This window comes from Arvicanthis niloticus (assembly GCF_011762505.2).
Source record: "Arvicanthis niloticus isolate mArvNil1 chromosome Y unlocalized genomic scaffold, mArvNil1.pat.X SUPER_Y_unloc_11, whole genome shotgun sequence".
Taxonomy (NCBI): domain Eukaryota; kingdom Metazoa; phylum Chordata; class Mammalia; order Rodentia; family Muridae; genus Arvicanthis; species Arvicanthis niloticus.
The window spans coordinates 241,375-257,523 of NW_023045002.1; the positions used below are offsets into that span (position 1 = coordinate 241,375).

Here is a 16,149-nt window from a genome sequence, read left to right on the forward strand (position 1 = left end):
TCGTACAACCTCTGCTCCAAGATACGTGTGTTTTTTCCAAAATCATCAATTTCCTATAATACAAATAAGGAAACCTTAAAATTGAGATATAAAGGTTACAACATTTCTTTACTATACAAACTGTGACCCAGCCATAAAAAGCAAACCACTTTTTCTTTTCCAGTAAAACAAAGGGTATGGTTCAATGATAAATTAACTTTGAATATAGCGCAACTAAATTTACCTATCACTCAGTCAGAAAGTTTTATTTAGAGTTCTGGTTATATCTCCACTAACAAAATACTTAACCCCTAAAGCAGCAGTCATTTCTAGCAACTCTTGTAAGTACAGCAAAGCGACGGAAACACTGATTTAAAAAATGATGCAAAAGACATTCTGGATTGTAGAACAACATATTCCAGAAAGAATATAAACAAAATTTTGTGATTTCATATGTACACACTCCAAGGATTCTGTCAGTATCCAAAGTATTTTTATGGCTGTATTAGCAATGGAGTTTTGGGAGATATATTCCCAAGGGCCACATATTAATAGACTCAAGGAACAGATTAAATTGAAATAGTGGAGTAAATGCTTGGTTTAAAGAACTTTCTACAACGAACTTCATATTTATGTATGAAAAGTTATATAATCTTATATGAAAATATCATGAAGTATCTTTCTACACGTACTAAATGTATTCCTTGAGAGGGAAAATTAAAATATCTAAAGTATATTAATTTAAGATCACAAGACCATCATAGATCTTTTGATCATGCATCCATTTACAGAATTAAATGTGTATACAAAATGTATTTTCCATTATACATCATAAAGAAATGAGTTGGTGACAACTATTCTTTGCATCACATTGTCAACTTACCTTAACCACAAGTATGTTCTTGGTATGCCAGTAAAAGAAACATGTTCATTCACTCCTCATTCAATCATCCACAGATATACTTAGAAGAAGGTGCAGAAGTGTGAAACATGTTACATGTATTTTTTTCTTTCAAACATTCCAAGCATGGAATAGTAGCCTGAGATTGAAGAGTAATTTACTGGGCTTTAGTTATCTATACAGACCACTTGCATTAAGTCCACAAATTAGCACATCAAATAACAAAACCAGACATAAAGCAGGTTGAAATCAGTAAACATTTCAGATATGTGTTTTAAAATGATTTAATTTCTATAGAAAAAGTGTAATCACAATATAATGTGACAGAAATTGCCAAAGGGATGATGTAGTGATTGCAGTAAGGTTGCATGCAGCAGCAGGTTTGAGTTCAACCATCCATGTCTGGGCAGTAAGGTTGGAACCACTCCACTGATGCTGAAAGCTCTGAAGATGATGAATGGTATTTCAGCCTCTTTCTGCTCCTCTGGAGATCTCATACCTGAGGGAAGGAATGCTATATCGATAAGTAGGAGAATGATCAAGGCCTCTTTGTCCACATTGTGTAAGTGTTACATATTTTGAGCAAAGTGGGAAAGCTGCATGGTCAGAAGGTAAAACCAGAGTTTGCATGGAGGATAAAGATATCACTACAGAGACCCCAGCTAATGAGAAAGGATTGTGTGAAGTTTCCTTGGCCAGAGGTGGAGTTTGAAGATCCCATTAGTCAGAAAGAGTATGTGTGAGACAATGTGGGCATTATTGAAGGCCTCATATGCAGACCCTGAATGCCCTCAAGACTAGTCAGAGATGTATGACCAGGGATGAGTGGGTCAGAGGTGAGAAGTCTGAATCTTGTTGAGGGGTATGGGAAAGAAGTGAAACCCCCAAAACCATGGAGAAAATACATGATTCCTAGGATCAGAGCTGAAATATTTGAGGGTTTCTTGGGAAGAGAGTGGAAATCTGTGACCATTTTATAGAGGTAAACTAGCATGTTTGGTTGGGTAGATTTTGAAATTTGCATACTCCTCCTCAGAGACATGGGTTCCTTGTAGTGAATGTGGTGCTAGGTCAGGCAGCAGTCTGAGCATCCATCAGAAAACCTGGCTGACAGTCCCACACTGGTTCTCCTTCTTAAGCATATGTTCAGCTGCTAGGTCTAGGTATGTAATGTGGGGAACACATCATTTTGGTTTCTGCCTTGAGGCAGTGAGCTTCTGTTCTGGGCTGCACTTGCTAAGCTTGGGCTCTGGAACTTACAGCCTGGGAGGTCTGGAGGTCCCTTTGGGTGGATGGAAATAATATAGGTCCTAAAGATAGGGTGGGGAATGTCTGAGGACCCTGCACCAGAGGAGGACAATGTGATGTCCTCCTTGGTTAGAAAGGCATATTTGAAGATGGCCTGGGGAAAATGAAATCTGAGACCCACTGGAAAATCAGAGGCAGGCGTTTGGAAAGATCTGAGACCCAATGAACGACTTAGTGAGTACACTCCCACAGGAAAACAGTTTGAAGTTCTGAGAACCCTTTGGATACTGGTGGAGTGTAGTTCTCTATTAGAACAGGCAGCATGGAATCCTTTGGTGAGAAGAGGAATATTTCAGGTATAATTAGGGAGAGGAAATAGTCTAGAAGCCAATGCAGTAATAGAGGGTACTAAGAGAACTTTGGGTAAGGGGAGATATATCTAATCTCCCTGTGTGCAGAGGAGGAATTGTTTCTGCCCCTCTGGGGACATGTGATAGATCCAAGATGCTCTTAAGTAGAAAGATGAGATTGGAGGTCCCCAGGATTGTATGGAAGAGGCTCAGCCTTCTTACTCTTTACGTCTGGAGCACTATTGAGCAGAAGTTGAAGGTTGATTGATACCTTGAGAATTAAAGAATGTTCCTTTATTAGCTCCAAACTTGAAATCACAATCTCGAATTCATACCATCCGATAGTTGGTGCTAGGCATGACAGATGTCTTAGAAGTCTTCTAAGAACCTGGAATGCAGTAGCCTCATATTCAGTGTCTTCCTCAAATATATGTCCATCCACGCATTTCTCTGCATGGAGGACAGACTGTCTGGGTCTGTGGGACCAAAACAAAGAAAGTAGTCTCATTTACCCTTGCCTTGATATTCTTTTCAGGGGGACCTCACTCCACAGTGCTCTTAGATCTCTTAGGTGAGAACAGTGCTTCCCAGACCTCTGAAATTAGAAGTTGTGTGTAAGAGATGCACTGGGAAGATGGTGACTCTGTGGTGTTTCCTCGATCACACAGGCCAGGTCTGGAGCACTGCCTCTTATGAATGTCTAAATCTTCCTGTGTAGAATGGGGGAGGAGCTTGGTCAGCTTTGCTTGGAAGTAGCACTGTTGTGCCCTTCCTCTACGAGGTAATGTGCCAGATTTCATGGGAATAAGAGTGTCACAGCACCCTAGTCATAAGTGGGATTTCTGAGAAACTCTGTGAAAAGTGAAATTCTATACCTATTTGTCACAGAGGTAAAATCTCTTTCTATTTTCAATAAAATAATAAAGACCATTTCTCATTGGAGAAAATGTAAATACCTTGTGGACCACAGGAAATTTCAGTATTGCTCGATTACTTTCCAATTATTTTTCAGTATTTAGAGTGTCCATATATTTTGTGTGCTGTGGGAAAGTCCAGGCTGCAGTTGTTTCAATATTCCAACAGGTTGAATGGTTATCTTTAGGCTATGAAACTTTTGGTCAGAGGAAATAAGTCCAAGGCCTCTTTCTTCAGTGGAGGAATGTCTCAGAATATATGTAGTAGGAATAAGCTTGGAAGATATCCTAGACAGTTGGGATATAGCCAGCACACAAAGTCAGTAAAACAAGATCAATTGACACCTTTCAAAAGAGGGTGGGCATGAGTCCACCTTGGGCTAAACGATTTCAAGAACTGTGGGCATTAGGAGAAAATGTTGTTGCCCCCTAGACAGAAGGGTAAGAGTAAATATTTATGAGCAGGCATGGAGTGTCTGAGGCTCCTCATTATAGGCAGAGAGAAAGGCACCAAAGATTCACTATGAAAGGATGACATTTACAGACCACTTGGACAGAGACTGTGCATTTGCGGACTACTGTAACAAAAGTAGTTATTCTGATGTCCCTTTCAGATGAGAGGTGTTGGATGTGAGATACAGTTAAGTGGAATTTTTGTGCCCTCCTTCATCAGAAATGAAGTTGAAATCCTTCTAATTATTGTGGACCTTTTTGACTCAAAGTGGACTTTGAGACCTTGGGCAGGGAGAGATTATCTCATGCCCTGTTCATCTTGTAAGATAGATATTGGACCCTCTTATATGCAGAGGGTGCATTTGATATATAATGGACAGAATTTGATTGTCTAAAGCAATGATGTTCAGAAGTAGAAGATTAAAGCACACTTAGAGTCTGCTTAAAGTCCCAAACCTTTTTAAGGATGAAAAAATGTCCTAGCCTACCTTGAGCAGGGATGGTAGGACTGCTTCACAGTTTAGAAGATTTGCATCCTCAGTTACACTGTGGTAGGCAGCAATCTAAGAATTATTCATCAGTCATGATTGTCAGTCTCTAAGTCCTCCTGAAGTTTGTCATCAGCTACATGGGTAAGTGCATGAAGGATGGTATGAAAAACAGAAGACTGAAGTGTCAGGCTCTGTTAACACAGGGCAGAATTAAATGATGCCCCTGTGGTCACACAGGTATTTTCTTAGTGGCCATGGTTAGAGGGAAATGATCTAAAGTTCATCATCAGAGGGTTATGTTTGAGGCCCATGTATAGGTGGGGGATGCTTTGAGGACCCTTTGATCTTGGTCCCCTTAGGCACAATGAAAATCCTGAGATCCCAGTAGTGAACTCCAGTCATTTTTATTACTGACCTTGGACAGAAGGGGAAGGTTTAGGGTAGTATTTGTAAGAGCAGAAAGGCCTGAAGGCCACCCATTCCAAGTCAAGTGCTGATGACCCTTCATCCAAAGGAGATGGTATGTGATGCCTGGAAAATAGATGCAATTTGAGTAGTCTGTATTCATAAATGGAACATCTGGAGTCATCCAGAACTGCTTTGCTTAGAAAGAAAGTGCCTGGCCATGTTTAAACAAATAGCAAGCTCTAATCCTCTTACTGTGCAGAAGGGAGAAATTTAGCTTACCTTGGGTAGTGGGAGAACAGTATGGTACTGCATCTTTTGCGTCCAAAGAGTCTTCCCAGCTTTCATTATCCATATATTGTACATCCTGTTGGGAAGAGTACAAGAAACAATCAGCAAGCTCTTTCTTCAGGATGAGAAGTGGTCTGAAATCTGATGCTCCCTCAAAGTGGTATTGGTCTGTGCATATCCTTAAATGAGAGACAGGAACATTGCATTTCTGACAACCACCTATAGATCGCATATCTGTTAGTTTTCACTTTCCATTTTCTACCCTCTGTCATACACCCAGAAACTTGTGGGGTCCCACTCTGAGGTTGCAATTGTGTTTGCCTGGCAATTTGGTCAGAGAGAATGGCACTAACGTAAGACGAGTTTAAAGTCAAGTGTAAGGTGCCCTTGGAATGAAGCTATGAACTAGGGTGTCCCATAGCTAGAGGCTACATCTGAATTTCCTGTGACTACAGATGGAATGAATGAGACCCACTTGGCCATAGGAGACAAACCTGTGGTCTCTGTCATCATTGTTTCATGAGAAATACACCCTTGTCCAGGAACTGGATGTCTATAGTCCTTGTTGTTTAAGGAGGAAATCATAGCCTCCTTTTACACTACACTGGACTGCATGTGAGTAGATTTGATTCTGGTTTCTACAGAAGGGATGGCATAAGCCTTACTCTACCTGGGGCCTCTTTAGCCAGAAGACAAATGACTTAGGCCTGCTTTCAAAGAAACAGAAAGTTTGAGGGTGTTTCCTCTAAATGAGTACTTTAGTCCACCTTGGACAAATGGGGAAGGTCTGCAGTAGGTTTAGTCGTAGGAGGGAGGTCTGACATTCTCTTCAGTAAAGTAAAAAAACTGAGGTAACTTGGGAAGAAAGAAAGTGCTCGGGCCTTTATGAGAAAGAGAAAACTTTGAGACCTGGTTGTGCAAAGGTATGGATGGGTTAGAAAGCCCTAGGAGAGGGGTAAGTACCATGCAGCATCCTGATAGACATGAATGACCCTGTTACCTTATTCAGTAAAGGAAGGTCCCAGCACTGCTCTTCAGCTTCTAACTCTTCTTTAGTTGGTAGAGGTTCCACAACTTGTGTTTGGTCTGGGGGAGTTCAGGCAACAAGACAATCCTTTTTCAAACACCCTGGATGCCTGTCCCTGGCTGGGTTGCCTCCTTCAGTTTGTCTTAACATGTCCATGTATGGGCAACAGCAATGTGATTAGGCTATGGAGCATAACATAGGATCCAGCCAATAATTCTCCACATAGGTCCTGGGACCTCAAACTAGAGTGAAACAATATATTTCCTTAGCCACCATGGTGAAAGGTGAAAGGCTTGGATCTCTCTTATTATAGTGTATACATTGGAGGTAGTTCAAAGACATAAGAGAATTCTTGAAGATACAAGGCACGATACACAATTATTCAAAAGAGCATATCTAATGTCACCTTTGGAAAAAAGGAACGTGGGAGCTTCCTTTGGTCAAAGACAGTGGCTCACATCCTCCCTTGCAGAAGTGGACAAGATCCAAGGCCACATTGTTGGTGAAGGGAAGGGCAGAGGCCGAGTTCTCTCAGGAACTTCAAAAAACAAGGAGTGTGAAAGTAAATGGGCAACAGAGGAGTCTGGGAACCTCTTCCCAGAATGAGAAGTTCTAAGACAACCTTCAGCAAAGGAGAAATCCTGAATGTCTTGGTTCATAAGCTAGAGGTCCCCAGTCCTATTTTGTAGAACAGAAATATCCAGTTCACCCATGGTCAGCAGGGGAAGGTTCTAGACTACATTGTGCACTGGAGGAATGTTCTGATTGCCTCACCCCAGATGCATACCCTATGTGAAATCTGTGAGAGTCCAGGCAATGATCACCTCAATCTTCCAACAAGCATTGATGTTTCCCCAAATCTGTGTTCAAACTGCACACATCTGCAAATAATTGATAGGCATCATGAATTTTTTAATTTAGAATATTTTGTTGGATATTTTACTTACAAAACAGATGTCATGCCCTCTCCCCATTTCCCCTCCCTAAAACCCCCTATCCCATTCCCCCTCTCCTGTTTTGCTTTTATAACATTTTAATTACATGCCACTTCTAACACTCCCCCCTGGCGCTTTTGCGTCCGTGGAGAAATCACGAGACGCAGAGAACAGGTAGTTACTGTAAACGAGGCTTTTAATCTTTATCACCCACGTGGAGAAACGTGGAGAGACGCGGAAGGAGGGGGGAGTGAGAGAGAGAGAGAGAGAGAGAGAGAGAGAGAGCGCCAGAGTCAGAGAGCGAGAGAGAGTGAGTCAGAGTCAGAGAGAGAGAGAGAGTGAGTCAGAGTCAGAGAGAGAGAGAGAGCTGAGGAACGGGTCCCCCGCTTAAGTGCAGTCTAGAGTGACGTATTCACTTTTTGATTGGCTGTTCGTTCACCACCCAATATGCCTCGGGATTGGCAGTGGCTAAGGCACGCCTATCTGCCTAGCAACTGCGCAGCTAACAGCAGCTTCCTACATCTCCCCCTGTTTAAATTATTAATATGAAACAGCCTTTTGCCTATTAAATGTAGTACCAAATAAGATTCGAACTCAAACCCGATCAAGCAAACTCCATCTTGGGGGGGAGTAAGCGATCAAGAGCTTATAGCCCGAAGATTTTTCCTTACCCTTCCAGGTGCCATGGAAACCAGTCCTCTGGGTGCATGGGCTAAGGAAATGTAAAGAGGCATTGACACCCATCCCTGTGCAATGGAGCATATATATAGCTCCCAGGGGTGCGAGGGCTGTGAACCTATTATTAGGTATCACAATTATTTAGGCAAGAGCTGACTGGACAAGACCTCTCATCTACCCAGTGCAAATGAGCTGAGCTCTTGGGGTGCATAGACTGAGAGTGTCTCTGTCATAGGCTATTTTTTAGCCTAGATCGTCAAATTTGAGGGAGGGATGCTTGCTCCAAGGTTTGCGAGTGCTTAGGCTATAAGCTACCTTGTCACTTATATTGCTGGGCTCTGAGCTTACAAACCAACCATTTATGAATACTAATTTACATCATAGAGCTGTATATCAAGCAGGCCTATTCCCGCTCTTTAGAAAGAAAGAAAGAAAGAAAGAAAGAAAGAAAGAAAGAAAGAAAGAAAGAAAGAAAAGGCAGAAGAAATTTATTTTTAAGAAGTAAAATCTCCACAGGAAACAGGCTCCATCCACACTCCATCAAGGCTGGAAATCCGGATTTGCAATCACTGCTGTATCTGGTCCAATTTCCCATTTCACTTTCCTTTTAAATAAGCAGAAAGATCATGGCTTTAAGTAAATGCATCATTCACAAATCTTAGAGGTGTAACACCTGGATGTGGGGCTGTTGACACAGCTTATTTGAGCCACATCTGTGAGCCCCTTCACATGGGCTAGAGCCAATCAACTCTCTGATTGACCAAAGTCTATTTTAAGTCTCTATAACGATGTACTGAGATGGGCACAAAGGTAGGCACATGCACAACCAAGGCTAGATCTAGTGATCCATTCTAGCCTTGTGCTAAAAAGCATGTAACATTCTTATAATCCAAGATATCAGAATTATTCTGAAGGTTGGATAACATAAAGAAAAATGAAGGGTCTACACACACCAACACCGGTTGTGCAGATGTATTTTTAGACACCTTATTAAATTTAATGTTATTTAAATGGCTAGAGATATTAAATCTTGTAGCCGAAACATACTGCACCTTATGAAGCATATTCAACAAGACAAAGGTAGATATACCCCCTTTTAACATTTAAAACAGTGACTACAACACATAAATTGTGTTGAAGCAAGATAAACTCAAGAAAATATATATATGATTTAATTTTGGACTTGTATCCCTTTGAAAACATTAAACAGAGGTTTTAAATCCTCTTATGGTAAGCTTAAAATGAGGTTTTAGTCAAATAATATCTCTTAACAACCTTTAAAAATTATTAAGAGTCATTCAAGATTAAAGTAAACTATTTTTCTTTGTATGTACACTCATAGGCCAGAAGATGGCGTTAGATCCTCACCACAAATGGTTGTGAGACACCACGTGGCCGCTGGGAGTTTAGCCTTTATATTTTTAATTAAGTCCAGCCTTAATGGCTGAGTTATTTCTAAAGTCAAATTGACTCAAACGTTGAAAGACACTGTCTTTGAATATTTTTTTGAAGTAACAAGTATTTTAAAAATTTTAAAAGCTCGCTATATTGAGGCAATAGCTTGTAGAAAAAATTTTCTTTAGAAAAATCCACTAATCAAATATAATACACACCAAAAGATTTAACCTCTTACCCTTTTTGTATTAAGGCAACAAAATTTGTATATATATGTAAAATATAAAACATTACCCATATTCTGAAGCAATTATTTTTTAACAAATATTGTTTCATGGGCTCTTAAACATTATGAGTAAATTTATTACCTATAAACCTTTTACCTTTACCAAAAATGTAAAGGAATGGTATAAAAATATTTTTTATGTAAACATTTATTGAAATGGTAGCTGGATAAGACAAGTTAGGTTGTATAAAACTTAAATTTGAACTTTATTTTGGATTAATTTAATAACCAATCTTTTTTGTCTCATGAGAATTTCGGATAAAAGCCAATTTTATTCTCTAATAATTGTTACACATTTTAAAGGAATCTAAGGCATCTTATTTTTAACAGCTTTGAATATAGGTTATCTTGTTAGGATCTGGTCTTTAGACTCAGAACGAAAACTGCTTCTTCTGGTCGCAGCCTGCAGGTCTTAATTCAAATGTAAATGCACTTAACCTCTCTCTGCCTGCCTGCCTGCCAGTTTAGGCGCAGTTCTGAACTGAGAGATTTTGCTTTTATTTAAAACCTTAAATTTGAACTAAAAACCTCTGGAATAATTTAAGATTTTATTAAATCCCACATCGATATACTCAGCCACAATGGCAGGAGGGTCAGCCGAGATCTTCTAATCCAGCTTCCTTCTTTGTGGTCTTCCGAAGATTCCCGCTTCTGCAGCTGCGTCTGCACCACGGGGGGCCAGCGGCTCCAGGCCGCGGTCCGCCATCGCGAACGCGCCCGCACTGCCTTGTGCCACGTGCCGAATTAGATTGTTTTCGCCTGTGAAAGAAACACAAAAAAGACCCTCTCCCGGGCCGCAAAATGCGCCCAGACAATTTTTCAGGCTTCCCTTCCCACGAGAAGCAGCTACATGTTTCGCCGCTGCAGCCGCGCCTGTGCGCGATGCCGCCGCCGGCTTAAACTAACACACTCTGGTTCTGATAGCTTGGAACGGACCTCTTGTGAAACCTTTTGACTTGCCCTAATAGCTGAAAGCAACGCAAACAAGAAGCTAGCTATTGAGGTGGCAATGGGAGAATATCCACCCGCGACGAGGGTTTCTATCCCAAGCATACCTTCCGGAGGTGACCCCGACATCCACAGTTTGTTAACCATTCTCGAAGCTCAGGGTTCCTTCGGCTAATGCGTAGGGATCTGCCGCCGGGGAAAACCGCGCGTGGGTTTCGCTCGCGTGGAGAATCTGTGCGCGCTTGGATTCTCGCGCCTGGAACTTATCCCGGGATTTTCGGCACCAGATCTAACGTGCCCCCCTGGAGCTTTTGCGTCCGCGGAGAAATCACGAGACACAGAGAACAGGTAGTTACTGTAAACAAGGCTTTTAATCTTTATCACCCACGTGGAGAAACGTGGAGAGACGCGGAAGGAAGGAAGGGAGAGAGAGAGAGAGAGAGAGAGAGAGAGAGAGAGAGAGAGAGAGCTCCAGAGTCAGAGAGCGAGAGAGAGTGAGTCAGAGTCAGAGAGAGAGAGTGCCAGAGTCAGAGAGAGCGCTGAGGAACGGGTCCCCCGCTTAAGTGCAGTCTAGAGTGACGTATTCACTTTTTGATTGGCTGTTCGTTCACCACCCAATATGCCTCGGGATTGGCAGTGGCTAAGGCACGCCTATCTGCCTAGCAACTGCGCAGCTAACAGCAGCTTCCTACAGCGACTATTAAGGTCAGTTCTGCATTTTTGATGCCCAATTTTGAGGCACAAGGTATGAAAGCCGATTTCATCTTTATATCTTCTATCCTATGATCTAAAAGCAGAGAAATGTGAGGTACCATTGTTTGCAAATGTGTTGTAAAGATGTCTTGGACAGAGCGGTTAGCTTTAAAGAAAACTTCATTAATGGGGTGTTTGTGAGGCATGGGTTGAAGAGAAGGTCTGGTGGTTCTTTAGTTGCACAGGTGGACATGAAGTCCCCTGGTGTAGAGGATGAAGGTTTGAAACAGCCTTTTTACACAGGGGCTAGTTTTGAGAGCCCTTTTGAATAGATTTTGATTTCCCAGGGCCCCCTTTGCAGAAATTGAAGGTCTAAAATCTATTTGGCAGGTGGAGGTCAACAATAGGCCCAAAATCCTACTGGGAAGACAGACAGGGAATGTTAGATGCTCTTTTATGTAGAATGAGTGGTATAAAGCTCCCTTGATCTGACAGCCCTTTAAGGAGAAAAGACTCAAAGCAACTTTATAGGAATAGGAATTTGTAAGGAACACGTAAGGCATAATAGGTGTTTTAAGGGCCCATTTGGCAAATGGGGTCTAGGGCAATGTTAGTCCTAGGAGAGTTCTGCCATTTTGTTCGCTGTAGTGAGAAGGAGTAAGTTAACATTAACCCTGAGGCCCTGTTGAAAAAGGAGAACAGAATCTTCTTCAGGCAGAGTGAAGGTGCCATATACACTTCTGTCAATTGTAAAGGCCATTATACAGTACCTTATACAGTGGAGAAATTTTCTGGCAGCAATTATACGTTTCCAATTCAGAGTTTTGTATCTGTATCGCTTGTGTTCATTCCGGGAGAGAGCAGGCAGAAACTCATTTCTTTTTCCCAAGGGTTTGGATGACTGTTGCTGGCTAGGTTACATCTAGTTTGTTCAGCTGTCCAGATCTAGGCAGAAATGTTGGAAGTTATTACGTTTCTGTGGACTTGCCTTGTGTCAGATGGCACAGGTTCTAGGCTCTGATTCTAAACTTGAACTATTGGACCTCAAATCAGAGTGGACTAGGGTCCCTTGTTTACAGAAATAGTCACCTTTGGAACTATGCCTGATCAGTTAGTTATAAAAAGTACATTGATCTTTTGTGAAAAGGTCATGGGTCTCACTTTGAGATAGAAAATATGTTGGGAGGATAGGGAAGAGCAGAAAGGTCACATAATCACTCAGGCAATAGGTTACCATGGGAATTGAAAGAAGGTGCAGAAAATACCTTATCAAGTGCAAATGTCCTCACAGTCCAGAATACCCATGTGTTCTGGGACTCTGAGGCGTGCTTCCCAAGAAACAGAGAAATTTTTTTCTTACAAATTGGTTGGTAATCTCTGGCTCCAAGTTCTCCACAAGGTGTTCAACAGCAGCACAGGCAGGGGCAGCAAAGATGGACCTGCTCCATTTCAAGTGTCAATCTTAAAGATAGAAGTTAGATCTGGGCTCAGATTTTTACTGTCAGGTTCAAGGATATCATTTTATGTCCCAGGATGTCCATTCAGAGTGATCTGCCATCCCTTCAGTCACTTGGGGATGACTTGTCATCCAGATCAGAAGGGAAACATTAAGACCTCCTAGAGAAATAGCACTGAGAATTCTATGACTAGAAGTGGATTCTCTGAGGAAACCATTGTCAGGGGATGCTTGGTCAAAATATTATGGGAATTTTTATATTCTGATCATCGCTCCTGTCACAAGGATATCAGGACCTCCTTTCTTCCCTCGGGTACTCACTCCTTCTACCTTTGATTAAGGGGGCATCATATTTTCCTACTGAAGCAAAGGGAGCCTCAGATCATTCCAGTTTGTCCAAAGGAGGCTTAAACATTCGTTTAATTAGGTTGAGGAATCCCATACAACTTCTGAACATCTCTGTGAGTTTTCATGTCGGTGGCTTCTCTGTAAGCTCTGTAAGCAGATGAATGTGTACCAAGTCCCTTTCAAATTTAAGGGTGTCTAGAACTCCCTTATTCCAAGAAGATAGAATGTATGCTTCTTCATTGACAAAGTATGCATGTCAAAGATTCTTCATTGCATCATTACTGAAACTACAGTTTTCCTTGAGCTGAATGAGAAGTTTGTGAAACCATAGTTCACAGCTTCCTGATACTGTAGACTGAGCCTCAGATATTTTTCTTATTGTTTCCCAGATTTCCCTTTCAGCTCAGTTTTGTAGGTTCAGTAATGATGCAATGAAGAATCTTTGACATACACTGTCAAGGAAAAAGCAAACTTTCTATCTTCTTGGAATAAGGGAGATCTAGACACCCTCCAATTTGAAATGGACTTAACACAAATTCTTCTGATTACAGATCCTGCAGAGAAGTCACTGACATGAAAACTCACAGAGATGTTCAGGAAGTTGTATGGGATTCCTCAAACTAAATGAATGTTTAAGACTTCTGACAAACTGGAATGATCTGAGGCTCCCTTTGCTTCAGTGGGAAAATATGATGCTTCTTTAATCAAAGGTAGAAAGAGTGCATACCCCTGGGAAGAAAGGAGGTCCTGGATATCCTTGTGATGGGAGAGATGATCCGAGTATAAAAAATTCCATAATATTTTATGGAAAAATTAAATTGCTTACCTTAGCTGATGAGGCCTTAGCATTGCCTCACCTTCGAACTGTTCTTCAGTCTAGAATATCCATACCTTTAGCTGAAGCAGCAGGAGAGCAAATAGAGTTACCATGATTCATGATCACCATGGGTATGTGATCACACCTCAGCATGATTGCCTCCTAAGAATTATATCCAACCAACCAGAACTATGCTAGACAGATGATTTCACAGCAGGTCATGTGACTTTACTCAAGGAAGTAGCATAAGGTTCCAGGATTTGCTTTCTCCTCTTGATTTCTGTGAACTTTGACCAAAGGGAGCAATGCACCTTGGTCAGAGGTAAAATATCCCACAGGCCCTTGAGCAGTAGGGATTGTTATGAGAGCCTATTGAGTCAAAGGGCTGACTTTGAAGGCCCCAATCATCAGAGGAAGAAAAATACCACCATTTTGAAAAGGAGAAAGGCCCTCTACCCTGTTGGACAGTAGGGGAATATCCCTGTTTACCTTCTGTAGAGGAGGTTGGTCCAGGAAATCCAAGCTTCCACGTCTTCAGATAACTCTAGAAAATTCTTGTCTCTGAGGACTCCATTGTTGACTTAACATCGATCTGAGGTTTCTTCTAAAAATTGGGCCAAAGTACCTGGCTGTGTTTCCTATATATAAATGGCCTTGGATCCAGGCTGAGCTTTTGATTCAGTGGCCATGGGACTTGAATCCAGGGTTGTCTGGTTTTTTTTTTTTTTGTTTGTTTGTTTGTTTGTTTTGTTTTGTTTTTTGTTGTTTTTTTTTTGGTGGTTTAAGGTGTATTTCCTAACCAATAAAATCTGAGAGAGAATTTCTGGTCTCTCTTAGTTGAGTGGTAAACCTGAGTCAGCCCTGAACAAAGAGAGAAGCTCCTGTGAATTCTAGGTCACAAGGATCCTTGTAGGTCACACTACAGGTGAGCCTGAATGTTTGAGATACACTCTTCAGTGACAAAGTCAGTTCTGTAGCTTGCTTCATCAGAGGGGCATGTCTCAGACATCTCCAGTGCAGACAGAGGAAGAATAAAATATATTTATTCAAGGTCAGCTGACCCCTTTGGCATACCCTAATGTAAGGGGCTACTATGGTTAGAGGAAATAAGGCTAAGGCCCTCTTCAGAAGATATTCCAACTAGGTATCAGGCTCCTTGTCATCATGGGTTTGTTTACTTCTGAGGGGGCATGACTTGATGGAGTTATTAGCTGGAGACATAAATTGTCCTTGTTCTAGAAGGGTCCATCTGAGGCCCCATTGTGACTTCATCAGTTCTATTGTATGCTGATCATAAAAGGGCTGTATCTGTGGCCTTCTTGTCAAGGTCTGAAGTCCTTTGCTTATTATGTCATAGGTCTTAGGACCTCTTCAAGTCATTGAGGACTTATGGGACACCTTAGTTCTGAAGTGGTAACTCTGAGGTCAATTTGAGCAATTAATGAATGTTTGAGGTTTCAGGTTCTCAAAGGAATTGTATGTTAATGCTCCCTTGAACACTGGGGAATTTGTTACACATTTGATGTTGAGAGGGTATAACTGAACCACCCTTGAGTTACTGCTGAAAGTTGTGAAGCACATTGGTCCTATACAGTTAAGATGAAGGTCACTTAGGCTATTGGGGAAGATCTGAGTATCCCTGGTTCACAATGGACAGGTCAAAAGTCCCCTTGATCCATACAGAAATTTGGAAGATCAGTAGTTCTTAAGCTGTAGGTCTGATGCCTACTTGAGAATGACTGGAGTGCATTTAGCCTCCTTGTTAAGACAGAGTATGCCTGAGGACCCCTTGAGAACATTGAGAATGATTTGAGCTCCAATTCAGAGATTTGGGGAAGTGTGTGTTTTCCTGCTTTTGTGTCAGAAACACAATTTGAAGGACCCATGGACAGAATGAGAATGTTGACCTATCACAAAACTATTAAGGATACCAATCTTTAGAGGCAAAAGTCTCATACCATGTAGGGGAAAACAGAAATTGCAAAGACTCTTGTGTCAGAGGAAGATCAAGAGTCAAGTTGGAGAGTAGAGAAGGCCTGAAAATTTCCTTATCTAGTCTTCATGGGAACCAAGAACATTCCTATCATGCAGGCCAGCCAGGGAGCAGTGTAATCAATCTCCAACACGCTAAGAGGCAGTACTTAGCTAGGTCTCCTGATAACTCAGTTGCCTATTTTTGAACATTGCATGGTTTGTTATTTCTGCTGACCAATTTTAATATAAATCTATATATATATATATATATATATATATATATATATATATATATTATATATATATATGTATATATACATATATATAATTATATATAATATATAAATATATAAAATATATTTAAATATATATATTCTCCTGGGTTTATCACTTTGCAGGCTACTCTTAGGCATCAGGACCTCAGACATCCATGTCCTGTTATTTGGATGGAGGTCATTAGGTCATCAGATCAGAATAAGATGCACTCAGTGCAACTTTAATAGAGGGAGTTGTTTTTTTCACCAACTAGGTCAGTTCAAGTAGGCCTAGATATACAGTGG

At 41.2% G+C, this 16,149-nt stretch overlaps 1 long non-coding RNA gene across 14 annotated transcripts; it reads right to left on the reverse strand.

Moving 5' to 3' along the window:
• Nucleotides 1–38: 38 nt before the first annotated feature.
• Nucleotides 39–12,027, reverse strand: LOC117701248 (uncharacterized). Of its 14 annotated transcripts, none has more exons than XR_013070112.1 (11): nucleotides 11,765–12,027; nucleotides 10,409–10,609; nucleotides 6,847–10,112; nucleotides 6,466–6,597; nucleotides 6,033–6,301; nucleotides 5,024–5,108; nucleotides 4,752–4,867; nucleotides 3,435–3,680; nucleotides 2,750–2,954; nucleotides 863–1,379; nucleotides 39–53 (listed from the first exon to the last, which is right to left on the reverse strand). It is a non-coding gene; the product is annotated as an uncharacterized LOC117701248 (long non-coding RNA). The 14 variants fall into 14 exon arrangements; XR_013070114.1 differs by having other exon boundaries at nucleotides 6,847–6,940; nucleotides 7,666–10,609; XR_013070111.1 differs by adding an exon at nucleotides 4,334–4,408 and having other exon boundaries at nucleotides 6,847–10,609.
• Nucleotides 12,028–16,149: the final 4,122 nt, after the last annotated feature.